At 44.8% G+C, this 17,459-nt stretch overlaps 1 protein-coding gene across 1 annotated transcript in view; it reads left to right on the top strand.

Annotated features, from left to right (window-relative positions):
- sytl5 (synaptotagmin-like 5) overlaps positions 1-17,459 on the top strand; it is a 70,899-nt gene that overhangs the window by 20,945 nt on the left and 32,495 nt on the right.

Genomic DNA, 17,459 nt, shown 5'->3' with positions numbered 1-17,459 from the left:
GGGGGCAGAGGGAACACTTATACAGGTACTGATGAGGGCATATGAACCAGGTGTGTGTAATAAACAAGACAAAACAAATGGAATGATGAGATGAGGAGCGGCAGTGGCTAGAAGGCCGGTGACGACGAACACCGAAGCCTGCCCGAACAAGGAGAGGTGGCAGCTTCGGAGGAAGTCGTGACACTAATAGTTTATATTTTTGTGGAATTAAGGCATATATACATTTTTCAACCATTTTCCCTCTTAAAAGTTAGGCATAAGTAAAAGCTTTGATTTCTGGTCAACCAGATGGAAAACGGGTCTTAGAAAACATCTACCAGAAGAAATCTTTAAAGGTATCAGAAATACATCAAATAATAACAATAATGTTGACGTAAAGACCTATGCCAACTAATAGCAACACATATTTATTTTTGGAGAAATTGTTTACCTCTTGTAAGTTTAAGAAATATTGCCTTGTGCCATGTAATTCCATTACCAAAAACTCACCTATTATATAGGGTGTCCAATCAAAAACTCGTCTTTTGACCATTGGGTAAAATGTTAATTGTGTACATAATCCTCTAAAAAAGACAATGGGCCAAACCTCATGTCTCTCTCACAATCCGTTCATGTCTCTCTCACAATACCCTTGTAGGATGGTCAGAATTAGGGTGACTAAATCAATGGAGGCCAGAGAAAAAACATGGTAAAATAAATCTGAGTGGGTAGACACCCTATATCTATAAGATATTTTCTAATTTCTCTCCCTCATGGGGAAGGAGGATAATGAAAGTTCACAGAAGTAACAAGTAATCACCAATTAGTTATAGTGATTTTACTGATATCAATTTTGTTTATGAATTATTAAGTGATTAAAACTCAGAATTCCATTAACAAATTGGTAACGGAATTACCAAAATGTGTGATTCATAATAGTCACAAACCACAGTTATGTTCAGCTCAATACTGTTTTATTTGTCTTTCTGTCATCTGGTGGTCAAACCAAGAGTGTTAAAACAGTCTGAGTCTGGACAAAACCTCACTCTCTCTCTTCCTCTCTCTCTCTCGCTGCCTTTCTCAATATCCAGTTAATGTCACCTCTCCCAGCTCTTACTGACTCTACCCATGAGCCCACTCTCTTTCAATTCACTTTAACCAGCATCCTCACCCACTGAGCACCGATCAACACCGGACGTCTATGGACGTTGAAAAGTAGTTGAAATTTGGTCAGTCCACCCTGGCCTTGATGTTAATGTCCACAGACAAACCGCATTGGACCAAATCTGAACCTATCATAGATGTATGTTTCACAAGTTTGGATAGCACAGTACAGCACAGTGAGTACAGCATAGTAGAGTGTAGACCAATAAGTAAAAGACAGTACAGTACTGAGTACAGTACAGTAAAGAAAAGTATAATATAGTAGAGTACAGTATATTGTACTATATCGTATGCTTCACAAGTGTGGATAGTACAGTACAGTACTGTGTACAGTACAGTAAAGAAAAGTATAGTATAGTACAGTACTGTACTGTACAGTTAGTAGAGTACAGTACAATGCAATACAGCACAGTAAAGAAAAGTAGAGTACAGTATATTGTACTGTATTCTACTGTAGTGAACTATACTCTACTTTACTGTACTGAACTCTACTGTACTTTTGTATTGTGGATATGTAGTGGTGTAATAATGTTGTATGATGTACTGTTTTATCTTTTGTTTTATATGTAATGTAAGTGCTTTAATATGTTTGGACCCCATGAAGAGTAGCTGCTGCCTAAATACAAATACAAAATACTCTACTATGCTCTACTGCACTGTACTGAACTCTACTCTACCCTACTCTGCTCTGCTCTGCTGTGTTGTACTCTACTGTGCTCTACTGTGCTGCACTGTGATGTCCAAACCTGTGATTATGCATTTCTGTGTAGTCAGTGTTGGAAAGCTACTCTGAAAATATGGTTTACCAAGCTACCCTTAAGACACATATAGTTTACTTACCTAAAGTTACTTAGAAAAACTACTTTGTGAAAAATTATTATATCTAAATCTGAAATGTCATAGGCCACACATTGCAAGTACAGATCACTCTGGAGTCAGATGTTAACATAATGTGTAATTTAGCCTATTAAACACAAAAACTATGTTTCAAGTGAGAATTAGGCAGGTCTGATACCGAAAAAGAAAGGAAATCTTGCCTACTTTACCCATGTAGTTAGCTACACCACTACAAAGTGGTAAGTAATTTCCTGGTTGCTAAAACAAAATGGACAGCGCTTTCTAAGGTGATGATTAATTAAAAACACCCATACACATATTAGAGCTTATGCATATGCATAGGTTTATGAGTCGAAGCCCCCCCCCCCCCCAAAAAAAACCTGAATTAAAATTATGATTATGCCATTATACAATACATAGCCTACCACATTACCACGGCAGAAAAAAATAAGACAAAACTGATTTAAGATGTCTTTGGTACAGTGGCTTGCGAAAGTATTCACCCCCCTTGGCATTTTTCCTATTTTGTTGCCTTACAACCTGAAATTAAAATGGATTTTTTGGGGGGTTTGTATCATTTTATTTATACAACATGCCTACCACTTTTAAGATGCATACCATTTTTTATTGTGAAACAAACAAGAAATAAGACAAAAAAAACAGAACTTGAGCGTGCATAACTATTCACCCCCCCCCAAAGTCAATACTTTGTAGAGCCACATTTTGCAGCAATTACAGCTGCAAGTCTCTTGGGGTATGTCTCTATAAGCTTGGCACATCCAGCCACTGGGATTTTTGCACATTCTTCAAGGCAAAACTGCTCCAGCTCCTTCAAGTTGGATGGGTTCCACTGGTGTACAGCAATCTTTAAGTCATACCACAGATTCTCAACTGGATTGAGGTCTGGGCTTTGACTAGGCCATTCCAAGACATGTAAATGTTTCCCCTTAAACCACTTGAGTGTTGCTTAAGCAGTATGCTTAGGGTCATTGTCCTGCTGGAAGGTGAACCTCCGACCCAGTCTCAAATCTCTGGAAGACTGAAACAGGTTTCCCTCAAGACTTTCCCTGTATTTAGCACCATCCATCATTCCTTCAATTCTGACCAGTTTCCCAGTCCCTGCCGATGAAAAACATCCCCACAGCATGATGCTGCCACCACCATGCTTCACTGTGGGGATGGTGTTCTTGGGGTGATGAGAGGTGTTGGGATTGCACCAGACATAGCGTTTTCCTTGATGGCCAAAAAGCTCAATTTTAGTCTCATCTGACCAGAGTACCTTCTTCCATATGTTTGGGGAGTCTCCCACGTGCCTTTTGGCGAACACCAAACGTGTTTGCTTATTTTCTTCTTTAAGCAATGGCTTTTTTCTGGCCACTCTTCCGTAAAGCCCAGCTCTGTGGAGTGTACTGCTTAAAGTGGTCCTATGGACAGATACTCCAATCTCCGCTGTGGAGCTTTGCAGCTCCTTCAGGGTTATCTTTGGTCTCTTTGTTGCCTCTCTGTCACGCCCTGGCTCTGGGGACTCTTATATGTTGAGCCAGGGTGTGAATTTTCTATGTGTCATTTTCTATGTCATGATCTAGTTCGTGTAGATCTATGTTGGCCAGGGTGGTTCCCAATCAGAGGCAGCTGATTCTCGTTGTCTCTGATTGGGAACCATACTTAGGCAGCCTGTTGGCACTAGTTATTTGTGGGATCTTGTTCCGTAAGGTTTGTTTTGGTGTATTTACCTAGGACTTCACGTATCGTTTGGTTTGTTGTTTTGTCCGTGTGTGTACTTAATAAAAGATGTACGCATATCACGCTGCGCCTTGGTCCGCTGTTTATAACGATCGTGACAGAAGATCCCACCTCGACTGGATCAAGCAGCGTGACGAGGAGAGAGGATGGACCTGGGAGGAGATGAGTGAGAGTCTGGCAAGAGGGTTGGAGGCCCTGAGCACCGGGGAGAGACAAGCCCAAAAACATTTTAGGGGGGGGGCTCACGCCGTGGACGACGAGGCAGCAGGAGGCCGCGATAGAGCGGTTCAGCCGGTTAGCAGAGGAGGCCGCTAGGATACGGGGGTCACTGGTCACGAGGGAGAAGGAGAGTGTGGAGGCACGGCGAGAGGAACTGAGTAGGCAGCAGAGGGAGCGGAGGTTTATGAGGAAACCCAGTCCCGCTCCTCGCACCAAGCAAGTGGTGTGTGTCACCAGTCCGGTCCGGCCCGTTCCTGATTCCCGCACAAGGCCAGTGGTGTGTGTTCCCAGTACGGTCAGGCCCGTTCCTGCTCCCCGCACTAAGCCTGTGGTGCGCGTCGCCAGCCCGGTCCAGCCTGTTCCTGCTCCCCGCACCAAGCCAGTGGTGCGCGTCGCCAGCCCGGTCCGGCCTGTTCCTGATCCCCGCACCAAGGCAGTGGTGCGCGTCGCCAGCCCGGTCCGGCCTGTTCCTGCTCCCCGCACCAAGCCAGTGGTGCGCGTCGCCAGCCCGGTCCGGCCCGTTCCTGCTCCCCGCACCAAGCCAGTGGTGCGCGTCGTCAGCCCGGTCCGGCCCGTTCCTGCTCCCCGCACCAAGCCAGTGCTGCGCGTCGTCAGCCCGGTCCGGCCCGTTCCTGCTCCCCGCACCAAGCCAGTGGTGCGCGTCGCCAGCCCGGTCCGGCCCGTTCCTGCTCCCCGCACCAAGCCAGTGGTGCGTGTCGCCAGCCCGGTCCGGCCCGTTCCTGCTCCCCGCACCAAGCCAGTGGTGCGCGTCGTCAGCCCGGTCCGGCCCGTTCCTGCTCCCCGCACCAAGCCAGTGGTGCGCGTCGTCAGTCCGGCACGGTCCGTGCCTGTTCCACCGGTGCCTGGTCCGGCACCGGTCAGCTGCTCCACTCCGGAGCCAAAGCAATCCGCTCCACCGATGTCTTTCCAGCTCCGGCCAGCGGGGCCAGACCAGACCAGGGGCGCTACGGGGGGGTAGAGAGAGAGTGGTGGTCACGCCCGGAGCCGGATCCGCCTCCGATGCGGAATGCCCACCCGGCCCCTACCCTCTTGTGTTTGGTTGGCGCGGTCGCAGTCCGCGCCTTTGGGGGGGGGGGGGTACTGTCACGCCCTGGCTCTGGGGACTCTTATATGTTGAGCCAGGGTGTGAATTTTCTATGTGTCATTTTCTATGTCATGATCTAGTTCGTGTAGATCTATGTTGGCCAGGGTGGTTCCCAATCAGAGGCAGCTGATTCTCGTTGTCTCTGATTGGGAACCATACTTAGGCAGCCTGTTGGCACTAGTTATTTGTGGGATCTTGTTCCGTAAGGTTTGTTTTGGTGTATTTACCTAGGACTTCACGTATCGTTTGGTTTGTTGTTTTGTTCGTGTGTGTACTTAATAAAAGATGTACGCATATCACGCTGCGCCTTGGTCCGCTGTTTATAACGATCGTGACACTCTCTGATTAATGCCCTCCTTGCCTGGTCCGTGAGTTTTGGTGGGCGGCCCTCTCTTGGCAGGTTTGTTGTGGTGCCATATTCTTTCTATTTTTTAATAATGGATTTAATGGTGCTCTGTGGGATGTTCAAAGTTTCTGATATTTTTTTATAAGCCAACCCTGATCTGTACTTCTCCACAACTTTGTACCTGACCTGTTTGGAGATCTCCTTGGTCCTCATGGTGCCGCTTGCTTGGTGGTACCCCATGCTTAGTGGTGTTGCAGACTCTGGGGCCTTTCAGAACAGGTGTATATATACTGAGATCATGTGACACTTAGATTGCACACAGGTGGACTTTATTTAACTAATTATGTGACTTCTGAAGGTAATTGTTTGCACCAGATCTTATTTAGGGGCTTCATAGCAAAGGGGGTGAATACATATGCACGCACCACTTTTCCGTTATTTATTTTTTAGAATTTTTTTAAACAAGTTATTTTTTTCATTTCACCAATTTGGTCTATTTTGTGTATGTCCATTACATGAAATCCAAATAAAAATCAATTTAAATTACAGGTTGTAATGCAACACAATAGGAAAAACGCCAAGGGGGGTGAATACTTTTGCACTGGGTAGCTGCCGGAACAAGATTGAAGAGCCCATGGCATACAGAGTTTGGGCGGAATATCACCTGTCGGGCAGTGCGAGCATACTCCTCAAACAGTGGTTGATGCATGGCGTGAAATAAGTGTTCTTATATTTATTTCTCAGCTGCTCATATTAAGCACACTATAAAACCGAAGTAGCCTTCAAAACGACCACCGGGAAAGGACGCTGCCTCCTTTCACTATTCAAGTGCATACAGATGACATGTTTTTTCCCCTGCCCCTGTTCCTGCCCATTTGATAATGGGCCATTCTAAATCTAAACTAATTTTACATATTAGTAAAGACAAGATGAAATTGAGAATAGTCTGATGGGTGAAAATCACTTGATGAGAGAACAGCTGTGCAGCCTGAGGCAAGGAACAGAGCAAGCTTTTGCTTCTTTCTCAAATCATCAATAGCCTATAGTCACATCATGCAGTCCATATATATTTTGATTCTAAGATATTCTAAGGTTTGTATCATTTACAAATAACTCTAAATCTAGCATATAGGACCGGTTTCAAATGATCACTTTTACGCTCAACATTTCATATTTAATATGCGCACTCGCAGCATAATGGGAAAAATATAATTTCAATTTTTTTCAATCTAGCATATCTTGTCAGCTAAATGAACAAGCCTACAGCCTATGGCATGGAGCAGAGCCAGATAACATATAGTAGGCCAACTCAAATTCTGTTCTTCTGAAATACATTTTCTTCATACAGTGCATTCGGAAAGTATTCAGACCCCTTGACTTTTTAAAATGTAGATGTTCCAAAGGCATGCATCAGCAGCTTTTATGCTGGAAGCCTGGAGATACTAAACGTGTTTATGTTAATTACCGGTCAATCACTGTGAGACCGGCAGACTTTTGCATAAATAACGGCTGACAAAATTTCATGACAACCACAGCCCTTGTACCGACAACCTGGATGGTAAATTGCTGAGGTTGGTTGAGGAATACATTGTGACTCCTGTTTGCCACATCTTCAATTTAAGCCTAGAAGACGGTGTGTGCCCTCAGACATGGAGGGAGGCAAAGGTCATTCAGCTACCCAAGAATAGCAGAGCACCCTTTAATGGTTAAATCAGCTGACCAATCAGCCTGGTGCATAGCAAACTTTTGGAACGTTTTTTTACAGAAAACAAATTAACAATACTTTTAGCATGCTTATAGAGAAGGGCACTCAACATGCTCGGCACTGACACAAATGACTGATGATTGGCTGAAAGAAATTGATAGTAAGAAGATTGTGGGAGCTATTCTCTTAGACTTCAGCGCAGCGTTTGATGTCATTGATTATAACCTATTGCTGACAAAACGTAGGTGTTATGGATTTGCATCCTCTGCCTTATTATGGATTGAGAGTTACCTATCTAATAGAACACAGAGGGTTTTCGTTAACGGAAGCCTCTCTCATGCAAATTCAGTTGAGTGTGGTGTACCGCAGGGCAGCCGGCTAGGGCTATTGTTGTTTTCTGTTTTTACTAATGACCTTCCACTGACCTTGAATAAAGCCTGTGTGTCTATTTACGCTGACGACTCAACAGTATACATGTCGGCTGCAACAGTAAAATAAATAACTGACACCCTTAACATAGAGCTCCAGTCAGTTTTAGAATGGGTAACTAGCAATAGGCTGGTGCTAAATATCTCAAAAACAAAAAGCATAATTTTTGGGACAAATCACTAGCTCAATGCTAAACCTAATTTAGATATATTACTGAATAATGTGGCAATTGAGCAAGTTGAGGAGACTAAACTACTGGGTGTAACCCTAGATAGCAAGCTGTCATGGTCAAAACATATAGACTCAATGGTTACTAAAATGGGAAGAGGTCTGTCCATGGTATGGCGTTGCTATGCTTTCTTGACATCTCAGTCAACCAGACAGGTCCTACAGGCCCTAGTTTTGTCACACCTGGACTACTGCCTAGCTGTGTGGTCATGTGCGGCAAAGAGGGACATAGGTAAATTGCAGTTGGTCCAGAACAAAGCATCATGTATCGCACGTAGATGTACATGCATGTCAATCTCTTCTGGAAAGATTGAGTGCATCACTATTAGTCTTTGTGCGAGGTATTGATGTGTTGAAGGTACCAAACTGTCTGTTCAAGTAGTTGGCACACAGTTCGGACACTCATCGGTACAACACAAGACATGCAACCAGAGGTCTCTTCACAGTCCCCAGGTCTAGAACAGAGGCTGGGAAACGCACTGTATTAAATAGAGCTATGACTACACGGAACTCTCTGCCACCCCAGGTAACTCAAGCTAGCAATAAAATAAGATTTAAATAACAGATAAAATAATACTTACTGCACAAAGGGGACTGTGAAGAGACACAGCCATTTTAAATAGCTTGTATTGTAATTGTTATCTTAATTCGGAGCAGATACACTATACAGTGAGGGGAAAAAAGTATTTGATCCCCTGTTGATTTTGTTTGCCCACTGACAAAGACATGATCAGTCTATAATTTAATGGTAGGTTTATTAGAACAGTGTGAGACAGAATAACAACAAAAAAATCCAGAAAAACGCATGTCAAAAATGTTATAAATTGATTTGCATTTTAATGAGGGAAATAGGTATTTGACCCCTCTGCAAAACATGACTTAGTACTTGGTGGCAATCACAGAGGTCAGACATTTCTTGTAGTTGGCCACCAGGTTTGCACACATCTCAGGAGGGATTTTGTCCCACTCCTCTTTGCAGATCTTCTCCAAGTCCTTAAGGTTTCGAGGCTGACGTTTGGCAACTCGAACCTTCAGCTCCCTCCACAGATTTTCTATGGGATTAAGGTATGGAGACTGGCTAGGCCACTCCAGGACCTTAATGTGCTTCTTCTTGAGCCACTCCTTTGTTGCCTTGGCCGTGTGTTTTGAGTCATTGTCATGCTGGAATACCCATCCACGACCCATTTTCAATGCCCTGGCTGAGGGAAGGAGGTTCTCACCCAAGATTTGACGGTACATGGCCCCGTCCATTGTCCCTTTGATGCGGTGAAGTTGTCCTGTCCCTTTAGCAGAAAAACACCCCGAAAGCATAATGTTTCCACCTCCATGTTTGACGGTGGGGATGGTGTTCTTGGGGTCATAGGCAGCATTCCTCCTCCTCCAAACACGGCGAGTTGAGTTGATGCCAAAGACCTTGATTTTGGTCTCATCTGACCACAACACTTTCACCCAGTTCTCCTCTGAATCATTCAGATGTTCATTGGCAAACTTCAGACGGGCCTGTATATGTGCTTTCTTGAGCAGGGGGACCATGCGGGCGCTGCAGGATTTCAGTCCTTCGCGACGTAGTGTGTTACCAATTGTTTTCTTGGTGACTATGGTCCCAGCTGCCTTGATATCATTGACAATATCCTCCCGTGTAGTTCTGGGCTGATTCCTCACCGTTCTCATTATCATTGCAACTCCACGAGGTGAGATCTTGCATGGAGCCCCAGGCCGAGGGAGATTGACAGTTCTTTTGTGTTTCTTCCATTTGCGAATAATCGCACCAACTGTTGTCACCTTCTCACCAAGCTGCTTGGTGATGGTCTTGTAGCCCATTCCAGCCTTGTGTAGGTCTACAATCTTGTCCCTGACATCCTTGGAGAGCTCTTTGGTCTTGGCCATGGTGGAGAGTTTGGAATCTGATTGATTGATTGCTTCTGTGGACAGGGCTCTTTTATACAGGTAACAAGCTGAGATTAGGAGCACTCCCTTTAAGAGTGTGCTCCTAATCTCAGCTCGTTACCTGTATAAAAGACACCTGGGAGCCAGAAATCTTTCTGATTGAGAGGGGGTCAAATACTTATTTCCCTCATTAAAATGCAAATCAATTTATAAAATTTTTAACATGCGTTTTTCTGGATTTTTCTGTTTCTGGATTTTTCTGTCTCTCACTGTTCAAATAAACCTACCATTAAAATTATAGACTGATCATTTCTTTGTCAGTGGGCAAACGTACAAAATCAACAGGGGATCAAATACTTTTTTCCCTCACTGTATATACAGAAGTATGTGGACGCCCCTTCAAATGAGTGGATTCGGCTATTTCAGCCACACCTGTTGCTGCCAGGTGTATAAAATCGAGCACACAGCCATGCAATCTCCATAGACAAACATTGTCATTAGAATGGCTTTACTGAAGAACTTAGTGACTTTTAACGTGGCACCGTCATAGGATGCCACCTTTCCAACAAGTCAGTTTGTCAAATATTCTGCCCTTCTAGAGCTGCCCCGGTCAACTGTAAGTGTTGTTATTGTGAATTGGAAATGTCTAGGAGCAACAACGGCTCAGCCGCGAAGTGGTAGGCCACACAAGCTCACAGAACTGGACTGTGCTGAAGTGCGTAGCGCGTAAAAATCAGCTGTTCTCATTTGCAACACTCTCTACCGAGTTCCAAACTGCCTCTGGAAGCAATGTCAGCACAATAACTGTTCGTCGGGAGCTTCATGAAATGGGTTTCCATGGCCGAGCAGCCGCACACAAGCCTAAGATCACCCTGCGCAATGCCAAGCGTTGGCTGGAGTGGTATAAAGCACATCGCCATTGGACTCTGGAGCAGTGGAAACATGTTCTCTGGAGTGATGAATCACGCTTCACCATCTGGCAGTCCGACGGACTAATCTGGGTTTGGCGAATGCCAGGAGAACGCTACATGCCCCAATGCATAGCGCCAACTGTAAAGTTTGGTGGAGGAGGAATAATGGTCTGGGGCTGTTTTTCATGGTTCGGGCTAGGCCCCTTAGTTCCAGTGAAGGGAAATCTTAACGCTACAGCATACAATGACATTCTAGACGATTCTGTGCTTCCAACTTTGTGGCAACAGTTTGGGGAAGGCCCTTTCCTGTTTCAGCATGACAATGCCCCCGTGCACAAAGCGAGGTCCATACAGAAATTGTTTGTCGAGATCGGTGTGGAAGAACCTGACTGGCCTGCACAAAGCCCTGACCTCAACCCCATCAAACACCTTTGGGATGAATTGGAACGCTGACCTCACTAATGCTCTTGTGGCTGAATGGAAGCAAGTCCCCGCAGCAATGTTCCAACATCTAGTGGAAAGCCTTCCCAGAAGAGTGGAGGCTGTTATAGCAACAAAGGGGGGACCAACTCCATATTAATGCCCATGATTTTGGAATGAGATGTTTGACGAACATGTGTCCACATACTTTTGGTCATGTAGTGTATTTTACAGAGTGTTTTTTTGTTGCATACATTTTAAAGTGAAAAGAAATTAGTCAAAGCGTAATCCTGTTATCGTGGATTCCCCAGAGTACACACACAGGCACACAGTTGCATTGCGCACATGCACAGACATGTATGCACAAACACACAGGCACACATGCGTACACTGACACATACACAGTACACAAACACATGCACACACATAGAGAAGAGCACTGGAGCACTGCTCCTTGCTCTAGAGCTCTACACTACAGCACTGTGCCCAGAGGCTGTCAGGGGATATTGAAGTAGAAATGGCAGACGAAGAGCTGAGAGAGCGGGGGAAGAGGGTGTGGGGGTGAAATGCTCTTCGAAAAGCTCATTACATTGGAAGGAGAATTGTTTGTCTACCATAATGGGTTTTATAGTTTTTGTATTGTTTTAGTCGTTTGTGTTTGTTCGTGTGTGTGTGGTTCGTGTGTGTGGTTATAATAATAATAATATAATAAAATGCCATTTAGCAGACGCTTTTATCCAAAGCGACTTACAGTCATGCGTGCATACATTTTTTGTGTATGGGTGGTCCCGGGGATCGAACCCACTACCTTGGCGTTACAAGCGCCGTGCTCTACCAGCTGAGCTACAGAGGACCTTTTGGTTCGTGTGTGGTTTGTGTGTGTGTTGGTTCGTGTGTGTGTTTGTTCGTGTGTGTGTGGTTTGTGTGTGTGTGATTCGCGTGTGTTATAATGTACTAGATGTACTCATTTATCTTCTCATTGATAGTCGGCTTGTTATCACTCTACACATAATATCATTTGGTTCTTGTGCTTCTTGCCAGCTGGGACATGGCCCCTTTCCCTGGCACTCCTGTGGTAGGTAATAGATATATGGATGCACCTGTCTGCACTTGCACCTGCTGCAGTGAGCCAAAATGTCTTCCGGGTATCCATAGTCCATTCCCTCAGATAGAAATGTAGTTGTAAACCATATAACGGAACCAAAAGGAACGGAAACTTCATACCCTTGGCTCAAAGTCACACTGTGATAGGCCCAGCTGATAGGTGATATGTGGTGGGTGAGCAGTCTGGCGCTCACAAGGCTGCCGTGCGTCACCTATGCAGATGAGATGCTACACATTGGTAGGGAAGGAGGTGACCCACCTTTAACTTTAAATGGCAGAGCCCTCCGAAAACTGCTACATTAATCCAATCCATCAGCAGCTTCCCAGTCAGGTATCAACGGGCCTTTCCCTATGATGTAAATGCAGTCATAACCCACATAATGAAACAAGCAAGACAGGACACCTCCCTTCCACATACTGAAGCCACAGACGTTATGGTGACTCATGCCTTTCTGCCTACCTACAGTGGTATGGAAGCTATATTGACAAACCATTAGTCAGACCATGAACTGTAGCCTTGTACCACATAATGCTGTAACAAGTGACGAAACTCCCTCGACTTCCACTCCCACACTAAACCAGGAAATCTCTGTATTTATCGTATGTCTTGACCCAGAGGTATTCAGATCCGGGTCTGCAACATTGCGCTGATGATTTCTATCCTTCCCCTCTAATCAGGTACTGATTCAGACCTGGGACCTTGGGTGAATGGCCAATCAATGACATTAAACAATTAGTTAACGATCAGAGAGAGAAGTAAGAGAAACAGAACTGAAGAGAACAAAGAAGAGGAGACGAGGGAAGCAACGGTACCGTAGACCTCAAGAACCGGATTTGAAAGGCTTTGTCCTAACCCTTTATCGGTTGAGTGCAGAGTGCGATGCTTCTGGTTAGAGGCTGAGGTTTAGACCTTCCTGGACATTGTATTTGCTCAGGGCAGAGACAACTTCAGAGAGGATGTTACAGATGTAGGATTTTAATTTGAGCCAGTTTGCTACAGCAGGAAAATTATCCTGCAGCAATAGGAAATGTGAATTATTATGTGGATTATAATTAATGTACATTTTTGTAGGGGTTGATTTAGATTTTTGTATGGAAAATTGTCAGAAATTTCAAAGTGGAAATTACAAACTTTAGAAGCTACTTTAAACCTCAAATACACTACACGTGTTACATTTCCTGCATTTCAGGAAAGTTCTCCTGAAACAGGGTGATCAAGTTAAGATCCTACATCTGTAGTGTGTGTAGCTGTGTACTGAAGGAGGGCTCCCACTCCCACACAATACCATAGCTGCTGCTCTAACAACAGTCTGGCGTAAAGAGACAGAGACTATAGACACAGTAATGCACCACAATACCAGAATGAATGGCACCAAGTCAAATCAAATAAAAACATGTATTGAGTCAATAGACATTGTTGTTCAAGGCTGCTAACATGAGTCACCTCTCACACGCCACAGATCAAAGTGTTTTGGTCGTGTATGCAGATCGTGTATTTAGCAGATGTTAACACGGGTGTAGCGAAATGCTCCTAGCTTCAACAGTACAGTTATACCTGACAATACAAAACAATACACGTTAATCCAAAAAATCTAAAAAAGGGATTTAGAAATATAGAAATATTAGAACGAGCAATGTCATCGTCCGGAATATAAATATATATGTACTGTATATAATGGTGTGTATACTATAGACAGTATGGGCAGTATATGAATAGAACATGTGTGGACAGCAGTAATTATATAGGATAGGCCTTGACTAGAATACAGTATATACATAGGAATTGAGTAAAACAGCATGTAAACATTATTAAAGTGTACATAGGGCAACAGTCTCTAAGGTGCAGGGTTGCGTACAGGGTGGTAGCCGGCTAGAACAGTGACTAAGGTTCAGGGCAGGGTACTGGGTGGAGACCGCCTAGTGGTGACTGTTTAACAGTCTGATGGCCTGGAGATAGAAGCTGTTTTTCAGTCTCTCGGTCCCAGCTTTTATGCACCTGCACTGTCTCCGCCTTCTAGATGGTAGCGGGGTGAACAGGCTGTGGCTCGGGTGGCTGAGGTCCTTGATGATCTTCTTTGCCTTCCTGTGACACCAGGTGCTGTAGATATCCTGGAGGGCAGGCAGTGTGCTGCCGGTGATGCGTTGGGCTGACCGCACCACCCTCTGGAGAGCCCTGCCGTTGAGGGCGGTGCAGTTGCCGTACCAGACGGTGATACAGCCCGACAGGATTCTCTCAATAGTGCATTGTAGAAGTTCGTGAGGGTCTTAAGGGCCAAGCAGAATTTCTTCAGCCTCCTGAGGTCGAAGAGGTGCTGTTGCGCCTTCTTCACCACACTATCTGTGTGGATGGACCATTTCAGGTTGTCCTGCACGCTGAGGAACTTGAAGCTTTTCACCCTCTCCACTGCGGCCACATCGCTGTGGATGGGGGTGTGCTCCTACCTTGTGTTGTTTACATTGCAGGTAAAGTGTAACTACAGGTTACATAAGACGAGGACCTTAGAGACATATACTGTGTGTGTATATGTGTATGTGTGTGTTGTGAAGTCTGAGCATAAACTCACACAGAGCAGAGCGTGTAATGACGATTGTATTTGCTTCTGTTCCCTCTGAGTCAGAGAGAAACAAAGGCACAGTGCTACCCAAGTCCTACCGCAAAAGGGTGTGCACAGACTGCACACACAACAGTGCACGTACAGACACACATACACATACACACCTTGTTTCCGCGTCATTTCAACAAAAAAAATCAATGTGATGATGTTGAATCAACGTGGAAAACTGATTGGATTTGCAAAACGTCATCAACGTAAGGGAATTTCATATATAATTTCATATATATTTTTTTAACCTAAATCCAATGTCATGGTGACATTTTGGGGTGATTTCACATTTAATTCACCTTAGTTGACAACTCAACCTAATGTAAATCCAAAAACAGACGTTGAACTGACGTCTGTGCCAGGTGTGACACACACATACACTCTCACTTATCCACAAAGTTGGAATGCACTCACATTTACATAAACAAGACTTTCCAGACTTAATCTTGGTGGAAAACATTTGAAGCAGGAAATGCTAGCTCATGTTGTAGAGTAGCCTGTGAAGTGTGTATGTTCTCAGAATGCAGGACTCTGGAGAAATGCTTCAGTGCAGTGTGCTGTTTGATACTCAGATCGACTCAAACCAAAGGTAAACCTTGTTGATGTTCACTGTCTGTCGCTTAACCAAACAGCCATTTAGTGTCTCTGGCTGTTGATTCATCTGTCAGTTGTTGTGGAGGAGCAGCACAGCACCACTTGATATGCTAATCACAAACACCCCAGTGTCTCCCGGGCTGAGACAGAGGTGGCTGTGCCTCTTCATTAGCTTCTGGTTTATGTAAAGAGGGGGAGTGGAGAGGGGAGGAGTGAGAGAAGACAGGATGAAATAGACAGGTATAAATGGAGGGATGGATGGCGTGTGTTCTTCCATACAGGACCATTGACACACACCCTTCTCTTTTCACTCCCTCTCCTCTCACTTTCATCTCATCTCTCACTCCAATAACAAATCTAACAATACAAAACAATACATGCAAATGTATTTTATTTTTTATTTATTTAACCTTTATTTAACTAGGCAAGTCGGTTAAGAACAAATTCTTATTTACAATGACAGCCTACTTGTAAAGCCCCCCCCCGCCGACAAACCCTCCCCTAACCCGGTCGACGCTGGGTCAATTGTGCGCCGCCCTATGCGTCACTACAGACCCGGGATTGAACCCGGGTCTGTAGTGACGCGTCTAGCACTGTGATGCAGTGCCTTAGACCGCTGCGCACAATTGACCGCTGCGCAAATCTCCAAAAATAAAAAGAAAGGTGCAGTTGCCATACCAGGCGGTGGTACAGCCCGACAGGATGCTCTCAACTGCGTGGCCACGCAGTCATGGGTGAACAGGGAGTACAGGAGGGGGCTGAGTACGCACCCTTGTGGGGCCCCCGTGTTAAGGATCAGCGTAGCGGAGGTGTTGTTGCCTACCTTCACCACCTGGGGTCGGCCTGTCAGGAAGTCCTCCTTCTCCCTCTCACAGACGAACACACGCACACACACACACACACACACACACACACACACACACGCACACACACACATATACACATACACGTGCACACACGCCCACACACACACACACACACACACACACAAAGTGAACCCACTCTCTTCCTACACACCTAGCACACACACACACACAGTGAACCCACTCACTCTACACACCTAGCATACACACACACACACACACACACAGTGAACCCACTCACTCTACACACACCTAGCACACACACAGTGGATGTGTGTTGATTTGTTTTCATAATGTGATTTAAGTGTTTCACACGGTACAAATAATAAACAACCAGGGAGCTTGTCTAGATAAATCACTAGCAGACACTTATTGGTGTTTATGCCTCTGGTGAGGCAATGCATCACTGCTGTCTCTATGATGACTTCATCTGTAAATGTGCTTCTATTATGCTCATGTCTCATTTGCATAAAGGCATACATCATTTTTGGGCATCAGAAACCCCAGTCTTTCACACCTGTGCAATCATGTTTAGTCTTGCTTGATATGATACCATGTCCATTTTGCTTCTATTTCCATGGTCTTCACAGACAGAAGACCTACGTTTTCTAACCTCTCCCTCACTTGCTCTCTTCCTTTCTCCTTGTCCTTGTTTTGTTCCCCACTTTATCTCTCCTCTCCTCCCATTCCTTTCAGTCTGTCTGCCCCCTGATTCATTCCTCTTCTTCTATCTCAATCACTCTCTGTCTTTCTCGCCCTCTGTCCTTCCGCCTCTTCTCTGACCTGTCTCTCCTGTGTTATTTTAGCCCTCTATCACCCTCTCTAGCTCTCTGTGTCAGCCACTTCAAAAGCTGAATCATAATTACAGGACGAACCGATGTCACTTCAGTCCTTATTATTCCCCGGTGTTATTCAGATTATTCTCCGGTGTTATTCAGATTATTTTCCGGTGTTATTCAGATTATTCTCCGGTGTTATTCAGAGAACGATCAAAGCGGAACATCTGAAAACAAAACCATTACATTGTATTTATTTCTGTTTCTCTCTCACTCCAGTAGGGGAGGGTGCATATAGATTAGACAATTAACTATTGATCAAGGCTGCTAAAACATATTGGGAAATCACTCATATTCTTCTAAACCACAGATAGCACAGCTGGTGTATAGACAAAAATGTTTGTGTACTTTTGCTTTTAGAACTAATCAAAGAAGACCATCCAGTGTGTATGTGTGTGTGTGTCTTTGAAATAACAGTGTAACAGTGTTGCTCCCGTCCCTCTCCTCGCCCCTACCTGGGCTTGAACCAGGGACCCTCTGCACACA

Source organism: Coregonus lavaretus (genome assembly GCF_964263955.1).
Source record: "Coregonus lavaretus genome assembly, chromosome: 16".
Lineage (NCBI taxonomy): Eukaryota > Metazoa > Chordata > Actinopteri > Salmoniformes > Salmonidae > Coregonus > Coregonus lavaretus.
The sequence above is the reverse complement of the archived record's forward strand: the minus strand, read 5'-3'. Positions and strand labels throughout refer to the sequence as shown.